We start from the raw sequence: 11,020 nt of genomic DNA, 5'->3' as shown, positions 1-11,020 counted from the left end.
AAAACCACTCCGATTAGAGAGCAAGCCTCCCACTAGGGGGCTTAGCCGCGAACCGGTTTCGCCTAAGTTTAAAAGAACACTCCGAGTGGAGAGCAATCCTCCCACTCGGGGCTTAGCCACGAACCAGTTTCGCCTAAGTTAAAAATCTACTCCGAGTGAGAGCAATCCTCCCACTCGGGGGCTTAGCCGCGAACCAGTTTCGCCTAAGTTAAAAAACCACTCCAAGTGGAGAGCAGTCCTCCCACTCGGGGGCTTGACACGTCTCCAACGTATCTATAATTTTTGATTGTTCCATGCTATTATATTATCCATCTAGGATGTTTTATATGCTATTTTATATGATTTTTGGGACTAACCTATTAACCTAGAGCCCAGTGTGATACGTCTCCAACGTATCTATAATTTTTTATTGTTCCATGCTATATTATATTCTGTTTTGAATGTTTAATGAGCTTTATTATACACTTTTATATTATTTTTGGGACTAACCTATTAACCGGAGGCCCAGCCCAAATTGCTGTTTTTTGCCTATTTCAGTGTTTTGAAGGAAAAGGATGTCAAACGGAGTCCAAATGGAATGAAACCTTCGGGAACGTGATTTTCGAAACAAACGTGATCCAGAGGACTTGGAGTCTACGTAAAGCAATCAACAAGGAGGGCACGAGGTAGGGGGCGCGCCCACCTCCCCCAGGTGCGCCCTCCACCCTCGTGGGCCCCTCGTGGCTCCACCGACCTACTTCTTCCTCCTATATATACCTACGTACCCCCAAACCATCAGGGGCATCCACGAAAACCTAATTCCACCGCCGCAACCTTTTGTACCCGTGAGATCCCATCTTGGGGCCTTTTTCGACATCCTGCCGGAAGGGGCATTGATCACGGAGGGCTTCTACATCAACACCATAGCCTCTCCCATGATGTGTGAGTAGTTTACCTCAGACCTTCGGGTCCATAGTTATTAGCTAGATGGCTTCTTCTCTCTCTTTGGATCTCAATACAAAGTTCTCCTCGATCTTCTTGGAGATCTATTCGATGTAATCTTCTTTTGCGGTGTGTTTGTCGAGACCGATGAATTGTGGGTTTATGATCAAGATTATCTATGAACAATATTTGAATATTATCTGAATTCTTTTATGTATGATTGATTATCTTTGCAAGTCTCTTCGAATTATCAGTTTGGTTTGGCCTACTAGATTGATCTTTCTTGCAATGGGAGAAGTGCTTAGCTTTGGGTTCAATCTTGCGGTGTCCTTTCCCAGTGACAGCAGGGGCAGCAAGGCACGTATTGTATTGTTGCCATCGAGGATAAAAAGATGGGGTTTATATCATATTGCCTGAGTTTATCCCTCTACATCATGCCATCTTACTTAAAGCATTACTCTGTTCTTCTGAACTTAATACTCTAGATGCATGCTGGATAGCAGTCGATGTGTGGAGTAATAGTAGTAGATGCAGAATCATTTCGGTCTACTTGTCGCGGACGTGATGCCTATATACATGATCATACCTAGATATTCTCATAACTATGCTCAATTCTATCAATTGCTTGACAGTAATTTGTTCACCCACAATAATACTTATGCTATCTTGAGAGAAGCCACTAGTGAAACCTATGGCCCCCGGGTCTATTTTCTATCATATTGATCTTCCAACACTTAGCTATTTTTATTGCCGTTTATTTTACTTTGCATCTTTATTTCTCTTTATCGTAAAAATACCAAAAATATTATCTTATCATATCTATCAGATCTCACTCTCGTAAGTGACCGTGAAGGGATTGACAACCCCTTTCGCGTTGGTTGCGAGGTTCTTATTTGTTTGTGTAGGTGCGTGGGACTCGAGCGTGATCTCCTACTGGATTGATACCTTGGTTCTCAAAAACTGAGGGAAATACTTATGCTACTTTACTGCATCACCCTTTCCTCTTCAAGGGAAAACCAACGCAGTGCTCAAGAGGTAGCACAGTGCCAGTTTTTGTTTTTTTCCTTGTTTTTGGGTATCGCAGAAAAGGAAAACCAAACGGAGTTCAATTGACCCGAAACTTGACGGAGCTTATTTTTGGACCAGAAGAAGGCCATGGAGTAAAAGAGTTGGGCCAGCAGAGTTCCGGGCTGCCCACGAGGGTGGGGGGCGCGCCTCCCTACCTCGTGGATAGCCCGGAGACCCCCCTGACTTGTTCTCGACACCAAAACCTCTTATATATACAGAAACCTCCAGAAAATAACCTAGATGTGGAGTTCCGCCACCGCAAACCTCCAGAGCCACGAAAAACCAATCTATACCCGTTCCGGCACCCTGCCGGAGGGGGGAATCCCTCTCCGATGGCCATCTTCATCATCCTGGCGCTCTCCATGACAAGGAGGGAGTAGTTCACCCTCGGGGCTGAGGGTATGTACCAGTAGCTATGTGTTTGATCTCTCTCTCTCGTGTTCTTGATTCGGCACGATCTTGATGTATCGCAAGCTTTGCTATTATAGTTGGATCTTATGATGTTTCTCCCCCTCTACTCTCTTGTAATGGATTGAGTTTTACCTTTGAAGTTATCTTATCGGATTGAGTCTTTAAGGATTTGAGAACACTTGATGTATGTCTTGCATGTGCTTATCTATGGTGACAATGGGATATTCACGTGATCTACTTGATGTATGTTTTGGTGATCAACTTGCGAGTTCCGTGACCTCGTGAACTTATGCATAGGGGTTGGCACACGTTTTCGTCTTGACTCTCCGGTAGAAACTTTGGGGCACACTTCAAAGTACTTTGTGTTGGTTGAATAGATGAATCTGAGATTGTGTGATGCATATCGTATAATCATACCCACGGATACTTGAGGTGACAATGGAGTATCTAGGTGACATTAGGATTTTGATTGATTTGTATCTTAAGGTGTTATTCTAGTACGAACTCTTGAATAGATCGGTCCGAAAGAATAACTTTGAGGTGGTTTCGTACCCTACAATAATCTCTTCGTTTGTTCTCCGCTATTAGTGACTTTGGAGTGACTCTTTGTTGCATGTTGATGGATAGTTATATGATCCAATTATGTTATTATTGTTGAGAGAACTTGCACTAGTGAACGTATGAACCCTAGGACTTGTTTCCTAGCATTGCAATACCGTTTACGCTCACTTTTACCACTTGTTACCTTGCTGTTTTTATATTTTCAGATTACAAAAACCTATATCTACCATCCATATTGCACTTGTATCACCATCTCTTCGCCGAACTAGTGCACCTATACAATTTACCATTGTATTGGGTGTGTTGGGGACACAAGAGACTCTTTGTTATTTGGTTGCAGGGTTGTTTGAGAGAGACCATCTTCATCCTACGCCTCCCACGGATTGATAAACCTTAGGTCATCCACTTGAGGGAAATTTGCTACTGTCCTACAAACCTCTGCACTTGGAGGCTCAACAACGTCTACAAGAAGAAGGTTGTGTAGTAGACATCAAGCTCTTTTCTGGCGCCGTTGCCGGGGAGGTGAGTGCTTGAAGGTATATCTTTAGATCTTGCAATCGAATCTGTTAGTTTCTTGTTTTATCACTTGTTTAGTTTATAAAAGAAAATTACAAAAAAATGGAATTGAGGGTGCCTCATATGCTTCATCTTGTTAATGTATTTCGTGAAAATAAGGATTTCGATAATTGTGCTCAAATGTTAGAAGAAGAATGCATTAGAATGTTTGACACTAAATATTTGAATGATGAGCATGATTGCAATGTTGTTAGTATGAATTCTTTGAATATCCATAGTACTAATGATGATTGCACTAGTCATGATGAAAATGTCTCTTATAAGCATGTCAACTTTTGTGGAGTGCATAGAGTTTGCAAGTACACACCAAATAGGGAAGATAGATTTTGCAAGAGGCATAAGTATTTAGAAACCAAATGGTTGCAAGAAAGGCTAGATGTTTGTGCTGAAAATTTAAAATTTCTTTGCCATCCTTGTGAACTTTGCAATGAACGTGATCATTTAAATACCCAATGCAAATTGTTTCATGATCGTATCGTGTCCAAAAATTGTGATGACTTGATTTCCCTTGCACATCATAATGAACTTAGTTTGCTTTTGGGTTATGAAGAAATAAAACGTATAACTAAGGATATGCCAGAATTTGTCCTTGATAAAGTTCTTGATTTTGATCTAGAAGAATTGTTGATGTATTGTGCGGTGAATTGCTTGGAAAATCCTTATATTGCCAATTACATAAAGACAAGAAAACAAATAGAAGATGAAGAGAATACTAATGAAAGGGAAGAGACTTCCCAATATCTTCCTATTATTTCTTACGATGAATCGGGTAACGAGGAGGAGCCTTCTATTCAAACAATCTCATTAATAAGGAGCTAAAAAAGAGGGTTAAACCCACACATGATGTGAAGAAGAAAAAGAAAATACGGATAAGCAAAGGTAGAAAGGTATCTCTCCCAAATTATGTTGCTCCTATTACTCATTGTGATGATGATAATTGCTATACTATTGGTGCTATCCATACTATTAATGATGAGAGTGATTATGCTTATGATATGAAAAGGCCCAAGCTTGGGGATGCTATGTTTGATGAGAATGACATGTTTGAGAATATATTTGCTGCAATTAATGTTTGTACCAAGCTTGGGGATGCTATGTTTAATGAAGATGATATTTTTAGCCTCCCAAGTTTTGATGAGCAAATTTATTATGATGATAGCATGCCTCCTATTTATGATGATTATTGTGATGACACTTACGCTATAAAGAGTAGTGATGATCATATTTATAAAACTTGTCATGATTATGATTACCATTTTTTGAACATTACTCTTTTAATGTGGAAACAATTTATAGTATTCGAGTCTCTTATGATACTCCCACTATTCCGAATGAGAAGAAATTTGCTTAAGTGGAGAGTAATAAAATTTCTATGCTTGTAGATCATGAAAAGAATGCTTTATGTGCTGGTTATATGGTTGAATTCATTCATGATGCTACTGAAAATTATTATGAGAGAGGATCACATGCTTCTACATATTGCAATAATATCAAGTTTCCTCTCTATGTGTTAAAAGTTTTGAAGTTATACTTGTTTTGCCTTCCTATGCTAGTTGATTATTGTTCCCATAAGTTGTTTGCTCACAAAATCCCTATGCATAGGAAGTGGGTTAGACTTAAATGTGCTTGCCATGTGTTTCATGATGCTCTCTTTATGTTTCAATTCTTATCTTTTAGGTGAGCATCATTGAAATCATCATGCCTAGCTAGGGGCGTTAAACGTTAGCGCTTGTTGGGAGGCAACCCAATTTTATTTTTATTCCTTGATTTTTGTTCATGTTTAGTAATAAATAAATCATCTGCCTATGTTTAGATGTGGTTTTATGTTTTAATTAGTGTTTGTGCCAAGTAAGACCTATAGGATCTTCTTAGATGATAATTATTTGATCTTGCTGAAAAAGACAGAAACTTTCTGCTCACGAAAACAATTGTTAAAAATCACCAGAAAGTGATAAAATACTGATTCCAAATGCACTAGATCAATAATCAAATTATCTAGGTCTTCCTATTTAGGCAGATTTTTCTGAGTGCCAGAAGTTTACGTTTGATACGGATTACTACAGACTGTTCTGTTTTTGACGGATTCTGTTTTCTATGTGTTGTTTGCTTATTTTGATGAATCTATGAGTAGTATCGGAGGGTATGAACCATAGATAAGTTGGAATACATTAGATATGTAGCGACCAGACCTCAAATGGTCTGTGCTGCTGTGCACCAGTGTCATCCCTGGATCAGTAATGCTGGCACGCACAGTACAAATGGAGGATTTATAACAGAGTAGCAATCACACACTTATTATATCGAATATCTCCAAAGAGATTAAGTATGATAAATATGGCTTAAGGCCATCTAAAACGATAACAGCGGAAGACTTGGAAGATAAGTGAGTCCATCAACTCCAGCGGCATCACTGAGTATAAGACCACGACCTAAGGCACCTTACTCGTCGTCTGAAAAGTCTGCAACATGAAACGTTGCAGCCCGAAAACGGGTCAGCACATAGAATATGCTGGCAATGTAACACATAGAGAATAATGAACAATAATAATGCTATACTACATGCATATATGGCTGGTGGAAAGCTCTATGGTTACAATTTTGCGAAAAGCCAATTTTATCCTACTTCAAAGGAATAAATTTTATTTAACTATCATGGTGGTTGTGAAACATTGAGATGGTTGACAGCATCTCAATCCCAATTAAGAATCATCATTAACCCAACAAAATTAATTAAAAGTAACATGGTGACGAGATTCACATGATAATCCAAGTACTAGATACTCAAGTTGTCCATAACCGGGGACACGGCTAACCATGATTAGTTTGTACACTCTGCAGAGGTTTGTGCACTTTTCCCCACAAGACTCGATCTCCTCCGTTGGATTACTCGCACTACATGGTGTTTGAGTAACGGATGACCGAGACACAGTCTTTCAGAAGTGTTTACACCTTACGTATGGGTAGACAGTTACACCTACTTTCCCCTACATCTGCTAGTCTACCACTGTAAGAGTTCACACAACTTAGTCAACTATGCTAGAGCCCATAATAGCTTGCGGCTGCACATGGAAGTTTCCAGCATGAATAATCTTATGATCCCTTTGAGCCTGGGTGGCGGTCCAAAAGAAAAACAGGCAATCCTGGAATACCCAGGTACCTCAATCCACCCAGATGTGAGTTTTAGTTGCCACCTTAAGTAAACCATTAATTAACAATCTCACATATGTCATGGAAATCTCTCAAACCCAATCCACGTCTACGAGCATAGCATGGCAATATAATAGCAAACGTAGAAGTAACTCCCAAGGGTTTGATAGTAAAACAGGTAATAGGTACTACCTCAACTACTTCCCAGTTCCCACAATTTAATTAGATCCTAATCATGCAGTTGTTTGAGGAATAGATCTAATGCAATAAAACTGGGTATGGAAAGTATGATCAAAGTGTTACTTGCCTTGCTGATGATCCGCAAAACCTAGCGATTCGAAGTAACAAGCGGCACACTCCGGGTACTCTATCACAGACAAACAAGCATACAATCAGTACTCATCTAATGCACAGGTAAAACTCGAATGAAAGATCCAACTAGAAAGTTCAACTTAAGAACTCCGGTTTGCAAAAAGAATCAACTCGAAAGAAGCAACGAAAGTCAAACTGCGAAAGAAAGAAGCTTCGTTTACTAATCTGGATCTAGGTCAAATTTTACAGTAGCAAAAACTTGTTTGAGTAGGTTAAACGGAAAGAGAATTTCGAGACGAAACTCTAGGCGCTTGAATCACCTGATTCCGATAAACGAGCAAAAAGTTAAACAGAAACGAAGATTCGATCAGAAATCGAATCTGAGAAAAAATAGCGGAAAAATCCAACGAAAAAGAAAAACGGACGAACGGTTAAAGAACGGACGTTCGTTAACAGAGAAAAACCGACGAACGCGTTCGTTAAAACGAACAGTTCGGTGAACGCTCGCAAAATAATAAAACCGAAAAAAACCGATCTAGGGTTTTTTTAAAAAAAACGAAAACCGGCAAAACGAGGCGAGGTCTACCTCGTCGGGACAGAGCTCCGGCGGGGCTCGCGTGCTCCGGTCGAGGGGCGGCGAGGGCGGCGGGGCTTGGGGCTCGGGGGGGGTTCGAGGGGCGGTGGCGAACGGCGGCGGCTCGGGCTCGGCTCCGGCGGCGGCGAGCGAGGCGGGTGCGGGCGGCGGCGGGCGAGGTGAGAGAAGAGGGGGGGCGCGAGGGTATATGAAGGGGGGCGCTCGGCTTGGAGGAGGGGGCAAGCTCCAGCGGGGTGCTCCCGTGTCCAAGCCGGACACGGCGGCGGCGTCCCGTACGCGGAGAGGACTACGGGGCGGAATGGGCCGGCGCTCGGCTGGGCCTCGGCCCGGTCGGGCGGCGCGCAGTTTTTTTTTAAACGTTCCGCGGAAAAATTCGTAGACAAATAAATAAAAGTCCAAAAAATATAAAATAAATTTTCCCCTTCTAGTTAGAAAATCTAGAATAGGGTGAACATTTTTTTAACACAAAATAAATATTTTGAAAACATGCAATATTTTTAATGCAATAAAAATGGCAAATAAAATCCGAATAAAATCCAATAGATGATTTTAACATTTTTCCTCCAGTATTTCAATCGTTTTGGAGAAGTCATATTTTCTCCTCTCATTTATTTTGTTTACTGAAATATTTTCCGGAGAGAAAATAATTAAAACCAAAATCCTCGTTTTATTATTTGATGAAAATCAAATATGAAAATTTAAGAAAATCCCCAACTCTCTCCGAGGGTCCTTGAGTTGCTTAGGATTTATCGAGGATTTGCCAAAATGCAATAAAATATGATATGCAATGATGATCTATGTATAACATACCAAATTGAAAATTTGGGATGTTACAAACCTACCCCCCTTAAGATGAATCTCGCCCTCGAGATTCGGGTTGGCTAGAAAACAGGTGGGAGTGGTCCTTCCATAGATCTTCCTCTCGCTCCCAGGTGGCTTCATCCTCCGTGTGGTGACTCCACTGGACTTTGCAAAACTTGATAACCTTGCTGCGGGTAACTCGGCTGGCATACTCAAGAATCTTAACTGGTTTCTCCTCATAGGTCAAATCACTTTCCAGCTGAATCGCTTCTAGTGGCACAGTATCTCTCAGTGGTATCTCAGCCATCTCTGCGTGGCACTTCTTCAACTGGGAAACGTGAAATACATCATGAACTCCAGACAATCCTTCGGGCAATTCCAGCTTGTAGGCAACCTCTCCCATACGTTCCACAACTCTGTATGGTCCGATAAAACGGGGCGCTAACTTTCCCTTAACTCCAAAGCGCTTCACTCCTCGAAGTGGTGATACTCGAAGATACACTCGGTCTCCGACTTCGTGAACTGTCTCTTTTCGTTTAGAATCAGCATAACTCTTCTGCCTGGACTGGGCTACCTTGAGCCTGTCGCGAATCAACCTCACTTTCTGTTCAGACTCCTTAATCAAATCTGGTCCAAACAACTGACGGTCTCCAACTTCGTCCCATAACAACGATGTTCTACACCTCCTTCCGTACAAGGCTTTGAAAGGGGCCATCTTCAAATTGGTCTGATAACTGTTGTTATAAGAAAACTCCGCATATGGCAGGTTGTCGTCCCAACTAGATCCATAATCTAGTGCACAAGCTCTCAACATGTCCTCCAAAATCTGGTTGACTCTCTCGGTCTGTCCATCAGTCTGTGGGTGAAAGGCTGTACTAAATTCTAGCCTGGTTCCCAATGTTTCATGCAACTGCTTCCAAAACTTCGAGGTAAATTGGGTTCCTCTGTCTGATACAATGGTCCTCAGAACTCCATGCAAACATACGATCCTGGTCATGTATATCTTTGCCAACTTAGCACTGGTGTAAGTGGTCTTCACGGGAATAAAATGAGCCACTTTCGTCAAACGGTCGACTACAACCCATATTGAGTCATAGCCTAAACGAGTCCTGGGTAATCCTGTGATAAAATCCATGCCTATTTTATCCCACTTCCATTCGGGTATCGGCAATGGTTGTAGCAATCCTGCTGGCTTCTGATGCTCTGCCTTCACTCTCTGACATACATCACAAACTGCTACATACTCCGCAATATCCTTTTTCATTCCGGTCCACCAGAAGGTATTCTTCAGATCCAAATAACATCTTGGTATTCCCTGGGTGAATCGAGTACGGTGAATCATGGGCTTCTTGCAAAATCAACTTCCTGATCTCCGGATCATTTGGTACATATACGCGGTCCTCAAACCATAAGGTATCATGCTCATCCTCACGAAATCCCTTGGCTTTACCTTTGCTCATCTTCTCCTTTATCTCTTCAATCTCCTTGTCTGTCTTCTGAGCTTCTCTGATCCTTTCCATCAAGGTAGACTGAATCTCCAGTGTTGCTAAATAGCCCCTTGGGACTATCTCCAAACATAGCTCGCGAAGGTCCTCGGCTAACTCCTGAGGTAACTCTCCTATCATGAGGGTGTTGACATGACTCTTGCGGCTCAACGCGTCTGCTACTACGTTAGCCTTTCCAGGGTGATAATGCAATCTCATATCATAATCCTTAATGAGCTCCAACCATCTCCTCTGTCTGATATTTAACTCCTTCTGCCTGAAAATATACTTCAAACTCTTGTGATCCGTGTACACCTCACAATGGTTTCCAATGAGAAAATGTCTCCATGTCTTCAACGCATGCACCACGGCTGCTAACTCCAAATCATGCGTAGCATAATTCTTCTCATGGGGTTTAAGTTGCCGTGAAGCATATGACACAACTCTTCCTTCCTGCATAAGCACTGCTCCAAGTCCTCGACGAGAAGCGTCGCAATAAACTTCATAATCCTTGCGTTGATCTGGCAGAATCAACACTGGTGATGTAACCAATCGTTTCTTCAACTCTTGGAAACTAGCTTCACATTCCTCAGTCCAATTGAATTTGGTGTCCTTCTTTAATAGCTCATTCATGGGCTTAGCAATCTTCGAGAAATTCTCGATGAATCTCCGGTAGTATCCTGCAAGTCCAAGAAAACTTCGGATTTCTCCAACTGTCGTGGGTGATTCCCAACTTGTCACTGTATCAACCTTGGCAGGGTCCACTGCTATTCCTTCTCCAGAAATAACATGTCCAAGGAATCCAACTTCCTTCAGCCAAAATTCACATTTGCTGAACTTGGCATATAACTGATGTTCTCTGAGCTTCTCAAGTACCAATCGTAAATGCTCCTCATGCTCTTCCTCATCCTTGGAAAAGATTAAAATATCATCAATGAACACCACGACGAACTTATCCAGAAATTCCATAAACACTTTGTTCATCAGGTTCATGAAATAGGCAGGTGCATTAGTCAGACCAAATGACATAACGGTATACTCATACAATCCATATCTGGTGGTAAATGTCGTCTTGGGTATATCCTGCTCTCGAATTTTTAACTGATGGTATCCTGATCGTAGATCGATCTTGGAAAATACTTTA

The sequence above is a fragment of the Aegilops tauschii genome, chromosome 6, assembly GCF_002575655.3.
Source record: "Aegilops tauschii subsp. strangulata cultivar AL8/78 chromosome 6, Aet v6.0, whole genome shotgun sequence".
NCBI lineage: Eukaryota > Viridiplantae > Streptophyta > Magnoliopsida > Poales > Poaceae > Aegilops > Aegilops tauschii.
This window is presented reverse-complemented; position numbering follows the sequence as displayed.